Source organism: Bombina bombina, chromosome 3, assembly GCF_027579735.1.
Source record: "Bombina bombina isolate aBomBom1 chromosome 3, aBomBom1.pri, whole genome shotgun sequence".
Lineage (NCBI taxonomy): Eukaryota > Metazoa > Chordata > Amphibia > Anura > Bombinatoridae > Bombina > Bombina bombina.
In genome coordinates this window covers 1,118,426,506-1,118,440,550 of record NC_069501.1, presented here as the reverse complement: position 1 = coordinate 1,118,440,550, position 14,045 = coordinate 1,118,426,506, and the positions used below count along the sequence as shown (strand labels likewise).

Sequence of the window (14,045 nt, the reverse complement as noted above, 5' to 3'; positions counted from 1 at the left end):
TAATTGTACCAAAACATTTTTATTGAGGTAATAATACTTCTACTTGATTAGAATTTGGGTCTCCTACTTACACAGAAAATAACTCAGACTGAGGCTACTCAGGCAAGGACGATGCATTGTCAGAACAACAAACACAAGAACAAGGCTGTAAAAATAGATTATATATATGACAAAGAGAAAACAAGTGAAGGGGAGAGAGAAAATATATTAATATTCTGTCACAATGCCCAAGCATATAAATTGAATATTTAGGGGTTTACTTGCTACATCATTTATCATGAACAAATCTTCAAGTGCAACAAAACATTATTATAGTAAATAAATTATACATTCTCTTTAATGACTAATAATGATGGTGCATCAGTCTAAAGCATAGAACATCTTACTTTGTGGAAATAAATAATGCAAACGTTTTGAAAAATAAGAGTAGTCAGGACATGTGTGCAAAATGTCTGGATTGGGTTTGTGGATACAAATCCAGAAACAGAAAAGGAAGGATACAAATTAAGCCATTTTAGTATAAATTCCTGTTTCCTGTTTAATTCACGTCTCCCATGCAGCATATTATTTTTAAATTTGAATTTTACTGGTGAAACAATGTCTTTATAAGATAGTTGGTATAAACATTTTAAAATAAAATACAATTTTTTTTTTTAGGGTGGGGCACTGACATCACTGTTGTTTTACTTATAGATAACAGCCGTTATGAATAGTATTTTCAGTTATAAATTGTGTTCTAAATTTGAGAGTTTATTCTGATAGATATGGTGCTTTTCTTTGCTATATCTCTGTTTTACTTGTGAGCTAGAAAAAGATGGCTAGTCATTAAAGGCATAGTATAGTCAAAATAAACTTTCATGATTCAGATAGAGCATTAAAATACTATCTTTTATGGAACTTTGAATTTATAGAAGTGGAATAACCATACTATAGTAGCCTAAAAGTATTTTAAAGGAATAGTCTAGTCAAAATTAAACTTTCATGGTTCAGATAGATCATGCAATTTTAAGCAACTTTCTAATTTACTCCTATTATCAATTTTTCTTCATTCTCTCTGTATCTTTATTTGAAAAAGCAAAAATGTAAGCATAAGAGCCGGCCCAAATGCTAAATGTAGGCACCAATCAGCATGTGCTACCCAGGTGCTGAACTAAAAATGGGTCGGCTCCTAAGCTTACATCCAAATAAAGATACCAAGAGAACGAAGAAAAATTGATAACATGAGTAAATTAGAAAGTTGCTTAAAATTGCATGCTCTATCTGAATCATGAAAGTTTAATTTTGACTAGACTATTCCTTTAAAAAAACTATTAGGCTACTATAGTATGGTTATTCCACTTCTATAAATTCAAAGTTCCGTAAAAGATAGTATTTTCTTGGATTAAAAGGAACCACTTTTCTTAGTTCTGAGGTAAACTGGTTGTCCATAAATAACAAAATATGTATAGAAAAAAAATACAGTGTTTGCATTTTCATATTCCATATTTCTTTTGATAATAATAAAATTGCCAACTTTACTAAATACATTGTCAGTATTGTGTGCAAAGGTTTGGCCTATGTCTTCCATATCTAAACTTAAAATGTATTTAATTGCCTGAAGGTCTAAAAGATCAGAGAAAGTAGATCACATTTGGAAAATTGAATGTAAAGCTCTAACTGCCCTGCCTGTACTGCTTCTGATTACTTATCCTTGTCTCCTCCGGACATGCTTTTGCAATGTTGATAGTTCCTGTAATGCATGCAAAATCTCAGCCGAGAATTCATTTTGTAATAGAAAATGATTCACTGCCTCCCAATCAGATTCTATAATGTAACCTTTCATAGCCAATTCAAATCCCTTCATCAGCGAACGGATTAATAATTTGTGTTACTGCACTAAAGATATTCCATAGAAAATGAAAATGAGAGAAAAGCTTTTTAGGAATGCCTTTCATTTGAATTTAGGAATGTGTTTCAAAGAACTGAGATAGCCCATATTCATTAGAATTATTTAAAACATTATGTTCTCTCTTTTTTTAATATATATTTAATCATAGTTCCAGGATAATCACTGTTAGGTGCGCTCCTCCTGAGCGTTCGATGAAAAAGGATAACCCGGCACACAGGAGAGTGGGCGGGGGACACACCCCCTTAGCGAATCCAAGCGCTTGGCTGCAAACTTCAGGCGTGTCTGCCACACACGCCACAGGCAAAGCCGAGTACACTAATCCAAGAAGAGAAGTTGCGCTCAAGCTTGAAATCTTGAAATCTTCTTGAAGAAAGAAAAGCACTCCAGGCACGTAGAAAAAGTAAAAACAACTTTTATTCCAAAATGATAAAAGAAGGACAAAGTAGTGTAGTCCAGCAGAGAGCCAGCAGTGACTCCAACAATCAGGTTGATGAGCTGATCCTCACGCAGACATGTTTCGTGCGTTTGCGCACTTGATCACTGCTTACCTGAGGATCAGCTCACTCACCTATTTATGGCTAAGTTAATTACCAGAAATTTACATATTTAAAACCTGATTGTATACCTATATCCACAAGACGGGCTACTTTAATTATAATACCGGTAGCTATGTATAGACATAAGAAGAGAGTACAAAGGGATAATGTTGGAAATACATGACAGGAAATAATCTGACCATTAATTTAAAGAATTGCTAATATAATGAAAACTAAATTTCCTGAAATTACCAAACTGATAAACTGTTAGGATACCAACTGTTACATTTGTATGTATTTAAACACATTTTTCAAGTAGATCTAGACTTAATATATGTGTTAGTTATGTAACAAAAAGGAAAATCACACTGCCAAAGAAAAATATAAGTGTCATGCCATTACTGTGACAAATAAGTTATTTGATCAGACTTTAGATAGACATATATTAGATAAATACATCTAGGTCACGTCTAATGTTTAACTCTTCTGGTTCACTAGTCTGTAATTTAAACATCCAATAAATTTCCTTTTTATTAAGTAGTGACTCTCTATTTCCACCTCTTCTCCACTTGGTAATATGGTCAATACCCTGTATTCTTAACGATGATACATCTGAGTTGTGAATTAGTTTAAAGTGTCTTGATATGGGGGTGTCACTATCTTCATCCTCAACTGACCTAAGATGTTGCAGGAATCTGTCTTTGAGGGATCTCTTGGTTTTTCCTGTATATTGGATATTACAAATATCACAAGTGAGAAGATAGACTACGTGTGTAGTTGCACAATTAATGAAGTATCTGATGTCATACTCTATGTTAGTTGTGCTTGAAGAAAATTTATCGCCCTCATGTATAAAGTTACAAGTTTTACAGATGTGTCGTCTGCACTTAAAGCATCCCTGTCTTTGTTTAAGCCAGCATCTGTTTATCTTGGGTTTGATATCAGAGGGGGACAAATGATTAGATAGAGTTTTGGCTCTTTTAGGAATGAAGTCACATCCAGATTTTAAAATCTCTCTGATGGTAGGGTCTGAATAGAGAATAGGAAGAGAATCTTTAATGATTGTACATATTTTGTTATATTCTACACTAAAGGTAGTTATGAATTTAATCTTATTATTTTCACTCTTTTTAGTGTTTAACTTGTTGTGTTTATATTGAAGCAACTCAGTTCTTGGAATTTGATCGACACTTGCTTTAGCTTTTAATAATAGGCCCTCATGATAACCTCGCTGTTTGAATCTTTGAGTGGCTTCACTGGCCTGCTTGTTATATTCTTTTTCACTGGTGCAGTTCCTTTTAATGCGAATATATTCCCCTTTGGGTATGCCTCTTAACACATGCCGGGGATGACATGATTCAAATTTTAACAGTGTGTTACCTGCAGTTTCCTTTCTGTACATTTTAGTCTGGATAGTAGATCCAGTCTCACCGCCTTGAACAGTGAGATCCAAGAAGTTCACACTTTCATTGCTGTGAGTGCCTGTGAACTCTATACCTAATTGATTGCAATTGAGGTAATTGCAAAAGCTATCTGCCTCAGTTGTGTCACATTCTAAAATGAAAAACAGATCGTCTATGTAACGACAATACTGGATAATCGCTCCCTTGAATGGATTACTATCTCCAAAGACGTGGGACAGCTCCCACCAACCCATGAATAGGTTGGCATAGGAGGGGGCAAATTTAGCCCCCATAGCAGTCCCACGTCTCTGGAGATAATAATCAGTTTGAAACATGAAAAAGTTGTGGGTAAGCAAGTATTCAATTGCATTCAGCAAGAAAACCTTAGTTGCTTCTTCAAAGTTACATGATGAATTAACAAAAAAATTGATGGCCATAAGGCCCTTTGAATGCTCAATAGACGTGTAAAGAGATGTCACATCAACAACCATTAACCTATAGTTTGGTTTCCATTGAATGTTAGCAATTTTTTTAATAAAAGAAGTGGTGTCTTGTATATAACTAGGAAGTTGACATACTAGAGGTTGTAGGAAAGTGTCAACGAGTTCAGAGAGTGCTTCGTTCAGGGACCCTATGCCAGCAATGATGGGTCTACCTGGAGGAGAAAAAGAATTTTTGTGTAATTTGGGGAAATGATGGAAAATGGGAGTTACTGGATTAGGTATTAACAATTTTTCTTCCACAGATTGAGTAATAATATTATTATTACGGGCATATTTAATAATATTCCCAATTTCCCTCTGAAACTTGTTAGTAGGATTTTGTGTCAACTTTAGGTAAACATCTTTTTGGCTTAGCTGCCTCTTGGCCTCTGCAATGTAGTCAGTTCTGTTAAGGACGACTACATTGCCGCCCTTGTCAGATGGCCTAATTACAATGTTGTCATTCTGTGTAAGCTCCCTGAGAGCTGATTTCTCTTTATATGTTAGATTGTTACATTTTCTATTACCTTTATCTGTCACTTGTTTGTCTAGATCACGTAATTTGATCTCTACCGTTTTTTGAAAAATATCAATCACTTTTGAACGTGTCTTAAAAGGATAGAATGTGCTTTTGTTTTTAATATGTTTTAAAGATATGTCCCTCTCTTGTAAATTATCATCTTTAGTGTCCTCTCCTTCTTGTAAGAGTTGATCTAAATCTCTCAAGGTGTTAATTTCAGAAAAGTTAAGATCAGATATAGAACCTACATTATAAATTGCTGCATCATATTCTTTAGTTAAATCAGGTTCACTTTCTGCGTTCCCATCCTTCCTGTAAAAATGCTTTTGTAATGTGATTTTTCTGGCAAATCTGTTAACGTCTAAGATGGTTTCAAAAACATTGAAGTGATTGGAAGGCACAAAGTTGAGACCTTTAGACAACAAATCTATTTGTGCAGTAGTTAAATTTACAGAGGATAAATTAACAACATTTTTGTCATTTATGCATATTTCTTCCTCTCCTTCTGAGACCTGGTTGTATATACAGATCTCATTTTTTTCTTCTTCTGTGTTTCCCTTGGCTCTTTTGCCGCGACCTCGACAGCCTCTGTGTGTTGTTTTTTTCTTACTTCCTGTGTGGCCAATTCCTGTCCGTTTTTTGACTGAGTAGAATTCTCACTATAATATTGGACATCAATTTCTTGGAAGACTGCTGCTGCCGCTTCTTCTACTTCATTGACATCACCGTCAGAAGAGTCACATTCATATTCAGTATCGGAGAATGTGACACTTTTCCCCTTTTTATTTCCTTTACCATTCATTTGTTTGTTCTTATTTTTATTATTTATTTTATATCCCTTTCTTAGTGTATCTTCTTGTGTCCATCTATACACTTGATTGGAGTCATAGTCCCTTTTGTCACGTGTCATCTTTCTAGATTTGAATTGCCAAAGTTCTCTTTTAAACGTATTCATTTTTAGTTCAAATTGTTTGTCATACTTCTTAAAGTCTGGGTCATGTTGATATTTCTTTAGTAATATCTGTGTATCCTTAATCTCTGTTATTAAAGCTGATCTTTGTTTTTCTTTATATGTCACCAGTAGCTCAATTAGGGCAAAAGAACATGAATCCAAGATGGAATTCCATTTTTCTATGAAATCAGGATCAGTTACAATAAATGAGGGAAACTTTCTGATACGCAGACCCCTGGGTATGCGCTTGTCTAATTTATATAGTTTGAAGGACTTGATGTCAAGATCTAGTTTAATATCTTTTTTTCTGAGAGCGTCCATATCAAAAAATAGACTGTCCAGAGTGTGAGTGATTTCATTATATGTATCAGGTGTATCATCTTTAAAGTCACTCAACACATATGCATTCTCCATTTTGTCTGATTAAGTTCCTCTGTTTAGGTAGTTCTTACTAGTGATATACTATTGAATAAAGAAGATGTATACTCTTATGTGCTTAAAGGCAGCAGATAAAGTAAGTCCAACATTGACAGCTTTAAATGTGTGCAGGCCTAAGTGATCTTATTATGATGTTGTTGGCCCAATTGTTACAGAAAGCAGCAATAATATATATATATATGCAGCGTTATCTGCTTTATTGAAAATAGACTTTAGTGACTTTGTTGCAACACAGACCCAATATATTTGATATTGTTATAGACACCTTGTTGGCTATAGTACGCGATTCTTTTAAGTACTATGTAAGCCTCCAAATACGTTAAAGAAAAAACGGCAATTCTAGCCGCTTACAGACTTGTGGAAGGTGGTGAAAAAAAGTTATATAGAGTATGCTGGCTCAAGATATGTAGTAAACAAGAGATGCCCGGTAGTTGAAATGAAACATATAATCTGTTAAACCCACCTCGTCTTCAGCCGGTTACAAAGACATAAGTAAATGTAGGCGGTGATATATTTGATACTATCGCATCACAGCATAAAAAGTCAATTCCAAAGATCACTCACCTACTGACGCCAGTGATGGCTGCACATATCACAGTGAAGCAGTACGGTACACAGTTCCAGGATAATCACTGTTAGGTGCGCTCCTCCTGAGCGTTCGATGAAAAAGGATAACCCGGCACACAGGAGAGTGGGCGGGGGACACACCCCCTTAGCGAATCCAAGCGCTTGGCTGCAAACTTCAGGCGTGTCTGCCACACACGCCACAGGCAAAGCCGAGTACACTAATCCAAGAAGAGAAGTTGCGCTCAAGCTTGAAATCTTGAAATCTTCTTGAAGAAAGAAAAGCACTCCAGGCACGTAGAAAAAGTAAAAACAACTTTTATTCCAAAATGATAAAAGAAGGACAAAGTAGTGTAGTCCAGCAGAGAGCCAGCAGTGACTCCAACAATCAGGTTGATGAGCTGATCCTCACGCAGACATGTTTCGTGCGTTTGCGCACTTGATCACTGCTTACCTGAGGATCAGCTCACTCACCTATTTATGGCTAAGTTAATTACCAGAAATTTACATATTTAAAACCTGATTGTATACCTATATCCACAAGACGGGCTACTTTAATTATAATACCGGTAGCTATGTATAGACATAAGAAGAGAGTACAAAGGGATAATGTTGGAAATACATGACAGGAAATAATCTGACCATTAATTTAAAGAATTGCTAATATAATGAAAACTAAATTTCCTGAAATTACCAAACTGATAAACTGTTAGGATACCAACTGTTACATTTGTATGTATTTAAACACATTTTTCAAGTAGATCTAGACTTAATATATGTGTTAGTTATGTAACAAAAAGGAAAATCACACTGCCAAAGAAAAATATAAGTGTCATGCCATTACTGTGACAAATAAGTTATTTGATCAGACTTTAGATAGACATATATTAGATAAATACATCTAGGTCACGTCTAATGTTTAACCCTTCTGGTTCACTAGTCTGTAATTTAAACATCCAATAAAGATTCAAACAGCGAGGTTATCATGAGGGCCTATTATTAAAAGCTAAAGCAAGTGTCGATCAAATTCCAAGAACTGAGTTGCTTCAATATAAACACAACAAGTTAAACACTAAAAAGAGTGAAAATAATAAGATTAAATTCATAACTACCTTTAGTGTAGAATATAACAGAATATGTACAATCATTAAAGATTCTCTTCCTATTCTCTATTCAGACCCTACCATCAGAGAGATTTTAAAATCTGGATGTGACTTCATTCCTAAAAGAGCCAAAACTCTATCTAATCATTTGTCCCCCTCTGATATCAAACCCAAGATAAACAGATGCTGGCTTAAACAAAGACAGGGATGCTTTAAGTGCAGACGACACATCTGTAAAACTTGTAACTTTATACAGGAGGGCGATAAATTTTCTTCAAGCACAACTAACATAGAGTATGACATCAGATACTTCATTAATTGTGCAACTACACACGTAGTCTATCTTCTCACTTGTGATATTTGTAATATCCAATATACAGGAAAAACCAAGAGATCCCTCAAAGACAGATTCCTGCAACATCTTAGGTCAGTTGAGGATGAAGATAGTGACACCCCCATATCAAGACACTTTAAACTAATTCACAACTCAGATGTATCATCGTTAAGAATACAGGGTATTGACCATATTACCAAGTGGAGAAGAGGTGGAAATAGAGAGTCACTACTTAATAAAAAGGAAATTTATTGGATGTTTAAATTACAGACTAGTGAACCAGAAGGGTTAAACATTAGACGTGACCTAGATGTATTTATCTAATATATGTCTATCTAAAGTCTGATCAAATAACTTATTTGTCACAGTAATGGCATGACACTTATATTTTTCTTTGGCAGTGTGATTTTCCTTTTTGTTACATAACTAACACATATATTAAGTCTAGATCTACTTGAAAAATGTGTTTAAATACATACAAATGTAACAGTTGGTATCCTAACAGTTTATCAGTTTGGTAATTTCAGGAAATTTAGTTTTCATTATATTAGCAATTCTTTAAATTAATGGTCAGATTATTTTCTGTCATGTATTTCCAACATTATCCCTTTGTACTCTCTTCTTATGTCTATACATAGCTACCGGTATTATAATTAAAGTAGCCCGTCTTGTGGATATAGGTATACAATCAGGTTTTAAATATGTAAATTTCTGGTAATTAACTTTGCCATAAATAGGTGAGTGAGCTGATCCTCAGGTAAGCAGTGATCAAGTGCGCAAACGCACGAAACATGTCTGCGTGAGGATCAGCTCATCAACCTGATTGTTGGAGTCACTGCTGGCTCTCTGCTGGACTACACTACTTTGTCCTTCTTTTATCATTTTGGAATAAAAGTTGTTTTTACTTTTTCTACGTGCCTGGAGTGCTTTTCTTTCTTCAAGAAGATTTCAAGATTTCAAGCTTGAGCGCAACTTCTCTTCTTGGATTAGTATATTTAATCATAGATTGCATCATTGTTTATTCCAAACAGTATGTCAAGTATTATTAATATAATTTAAAATTATGTTTTTTTGGTCTTCATTTACAGTGGGTGTTGAAAATAATCACCCCCCCCCCCCTTGAAAATAATCACATTTTGTTACTTTGCAGCCGGAAATAAAGACAAACACAGTTTTTGTTTATCCCGTTGTAATTACTCAGGGCAATTTATAACATCCAAAATATAACACCAACATGTCAGACAAAAATAAAGACAATTCAAAAACAAAATCACTGAGTTGGAAAAAGGATGACGCCCTCCTAAAATTACTTGTAAACTCAATCAGATGTAGCTATTCAACTTCTCAACGGCACACACAAAGCAGTTTGACCTTCAACTGTGATCAGCTGTGGGCATATTGATAAGCTCAGTATAAAAAGAGCTTTCCTGGAGCATCTCAGTCCCTGGTAGTGCAACTGAAGCAAACAATCAACTATGGATGGCAAGGCACTGTCAAAAGATCTCCGGGATAGTTGTGGACATACACAAGTCAGGCGATGAATACAAGAAAATATCAAAGGCTTTATCAATGCCTAGAAGCACAGTGACGTCTATTATTAAGAAGTGGAAGGTATTTGGTACAATACAGAACCTCTCCGGATCAGGACATTGCTCCAAACTGGATGAAACAGCCAGGATGAAACTGGTCAGAGAGGCTACCAAGAGGCACACAGCAACTCTAAAGCAGTTGCAGGAATTTATAAGTGGTTATTGTGTGCATGTGACAACAATATCACAAATTCTCCACAAATGTGGCTTGTATGGGAGGGTTGCAAGAAAAAAGCCACTCCTCTTTAAGACAGGCCACATGCAGTCACGACTGAGCTTTGCCATAACACACCTAGGAGATTTTGAGGCCACATGGGAAAAGGTGTTATGGCCAGATGAGACTAAAATTGAATTATTTGGCCTCAACAACAAACTATATGTCTGGAGGAAATCCAATACAGCTTTACCATCCAAATAACACCATACCTACAGTAAAGCATGGAGGTGGCAATATCCTGTTATGGGGGTGTTTCTCTGCAGCAGACACTGGAGCACTTGTCAGGATAGAAGGAATAATGGATGGGGCAAAATACCGTAAAATTATTTAGGACAATCTGCTGCCCTCAGCCAGGAAGCTGTCAATGGGAATAAGGTTTACCTTCCAACAGGACAATGACTCAAAGCACACAGCAAAATGGACCACACAGTGGTTGAAGGAGAAAAAGGTGGAGCAGTTCTGCAAAGAAGAGTGGACAAATATTGCACAGTCTAGATGTGCCGTTAGTAGAGAAAAATCCCAACAGACTAAAGAATGTAATTAAAGCAAAAGGTGGTTCAACAAAATACTGACACAAGGGGGTGATCCTTTTTCTGACTCAGTGATTCTGTTTTTGAATTTTGTCTGACATGTTGGTGTTATATCTTTCACTTGGATGTTATAAGTTGCACTGAGTAATTACAACTGGATAAACAAAATTGTGTCTGTCTTTATTTCAGGCTGCAAAGCAACAAAATGTGATTATTTTCGAAGGGCGGTGATTCGTTTCAATACCCACTGCATCAAGTGCCGAGCTTACATGATTCTCTATAGCAAATCATGTCCGCTGGACATCGCTAAATGTGGACAGCATATGCTGTCTGCATTTATCATTGCACAAGCATATCACCAGATATGGCATCTTTTGGAAGGAAGGTCCTTCAGGTAGTGGTTCCTGGTAAATCGTCGTCTGCATTTCCATAAATCTAACCTGTGGGTATGACAAACAATTGGATGTAATGACTGCCCTTTGTTTATAATAAGCAATATACTTTTTCATTGCAACAAGGTTGTCTGCATTTCTTCTTACATTTGAAAAATGTGTTTATATCCAACCCTATTTGATGGACTTCTCAGATTGGGTATTAGTTCCCAATAGTAAGGTCTTGTGGACTCTCAAAATCATTAGAAAAAAAACATAATTTATTTTTACCCGATGAATTAATTTCTTTCTTGGTTGTGAGAGTCCACGAACCCACACGTGTTTTTGTTGGTGGTGTCAGTTTTAGTTTTGCATCTCTTTACTCTACTTTCTTTCTTTCTTTTCTGCCTATCCTTGGCTATTTACACTACTGGGAGGGAAGGGGAAGTGGGGGAGAAACTTAACCCCTTAATGACCACAATGTACCCTGTATGTCACTGGTCGTTAAGGGTTTTTTTCAGGACATAATAGCACAAGTCTAGCAAGAACACACTATTAATGCACTCCCTCTAGCAGGCTTTGTGGAATAGAGCAGTCTCAACGCTGGTGGCAAGACCGCGCTATAAAACAATCAAGTCCCAAAAAAAGGCCAGCGACATACAGGGTACGTCCCTGGTCCTTAAGGGGTTAAAGCTCTGGTGTATTTGCCTCCTCCTGGTGGCCAGATGATGTAATTCCCAAGAGTAAGGTCACATGGACTCTCACAACCAAAAAAGAAATTACTTTATCAAGTAAAAATAAATTGTGTTTCACCTCTGTGATTACCTTTTATCTAAGCCTCTGCAGACTGCCGATTATTTCAGTTCTTTTGGCAGACTTGCATTTTATTTAGCCAGTCATTGCTGACTCCACAGGAGTGAGCACAATGTTATCTAGGCACACATAAACTAGTGCTGTCTAGTTGTGAAAAACTGTCAAAATGCACTGAGAAAAGAGGCGGCCTTCAAGGGATTAGATATTAGCATATGAGCCTACCTAGGTTTAGCTTTCAACAAAGAATACCAAGTGAACAATGCAAATTTGATGATAAAAGTAAATTGGAAATTTGTTTAAAATCACATGCCATATCCGAATCATGAAAGATTTTATTTTGACTAAACTGTCCCTTAAAATCTCCCTTTTGGTTTGACATTGGAAAGAAATTGTGTAGCTTTAAATTAGAATTATACTTTCATTTTGCATCTGAAAGTGGGATTTAATGGTCCTCACAAAATTATTTGAACACTGGAAGCTGTTTTTATGTATTTCCCAATAATGAATACGCACACACATAAACATACACATACACGCACACACAAACATACATACACTCACACACACATACATACAGTGAGGGAAAAATTATTTGATCCCCTGCTGATTTTGTACGTTTGCCCACTGACAAAGAAATGATCAGCCCATAATTTTAATGGTAGGTTTATTTGAACAGTGAGAGACAGAATAACAACAACAAAATCCAGAAAAACACATTTCAAAAAAAGCTATAAATTGATTTGCATTTTAAGGAGTGAAATAATTATTTGATCCCCTATCAATCAGCAAGATTTCTAGCTCCCAGGTGTCTTTTATACAGTTAACGAGCTGAGATTAGGAGCACTCTCTTAAAGGGATTGCACCTAATCTCAGCTTGTTACCTGTATAAAAGATACCTGTCCACAGAATCAATCAGATTCCAAACTCTCCACCACGCTAAGACCAAAGAACTATCCAAGGATGTCAGGGACATGATTGTAGACCTACACAAGGCTGGAATGGGCTACAAGATCATCGCCAAGAAGCATGGTGAGAAGGTGACAACAGTTGGTGCGATTATTCGCAAATGGAAGAAACACAAAATAACTTTCAATCTCCCTCGGTCTGGGGCTCCATGCAAGATCTCACATCATGGAGTTTCAATGATCATGAGAATGGTGAGGAATCAGCTCAGAACTACATGGGAGGATCTCGTCAATTATCTCAAGGCAGCTGGGACCATAATCACCAAGAAAACAATTGGTAACATCCTACGCTGCGAAGGACTGAAATCCTGCAGCGCCCGCAAGGTCCCCCTGCTCAAGAAAGCACATGTACAGGCCCGTCTGAAGTTTGCCATGTACCGTCAAATCTTGGGTGAGAACCTCCTTCCCTCAGCCAGGGCATTGAAAATAGGTTGTGGATGGGTATTCCAGCATGACAATGACCCAAAACACACGGCCAAGGCAACAAAGGAGGGGCTCAAGAAGAAGCATACTAAGGTCCTGGAGTGGCCTAGCCATTCCCCAGACCTTAATCCCATAGAGAATCTGTGGCCTGGTGGCCAGCTACAAGAAACCTTTGACCTCTGTGATAGCCAACAAGGGTTTTGCCACCAAGTACTAAGTCATGTTTTGCAAAGGGGTCAAATACTTATTTCACTCATTCAAATGCAAATCAGTTTATAACTTTTTTTAAATGCATTTTTCTGGAATTTTTGTTTTTATTCTGTCTCTCAATGTTCAAATAAACCTACCATTAAAATTATAGACTGATCATTTCTTTGTCAGTGGGCAAAATTACAAAATCAGCAGGGGATCAAATATTTTTTTCCCTCACTGTACATGCACACACACACATACATACACATATACAAACATACACACACATGCATACACATATACAAACATACACATATACACATACACACACACATACATACACACATACACATATACACACACACACATGCATACACACACACATACATACACACACACATACATACACAAATACACATACATACACACACACATATACACACATACACACACTAGGGATGGGCGAATGTTTCTAAAAATTCAAAATTTAAAACAAATTTTAATACATTCGTTCGATCCAATCAAATTTCAAATGTTTATATAACATTCTAATATTCTATTATCAAATTTTCGTTTTCGAATTTTTCAATATAATTTGTTCTAAGAAAATATTTGTTCAAATAATATAATGTTTAGCTATGTATTTTATATAACATTCAATTTTGAAATGTCACATTCAAATTTGAATGTCTCATTTAAATTCAAAATTGTATTTCCAGTCTACA

At 36.1% G+C, this 14,045-nt stretch overlaps 1 protein-coding gene across 1 annotated transcript in view; it reads left to right on the top strand.

Moving 5' to 3' along the window:
- MTUS2 (microtubule associated scaffold protein 2) overlaps positions 1-14,045 on the top strand; it is a 754,499-nt gene that overhangs the window by 130,219 nt on the left and 610,235 nt on the right. The window lies entirely within an intron of this gene.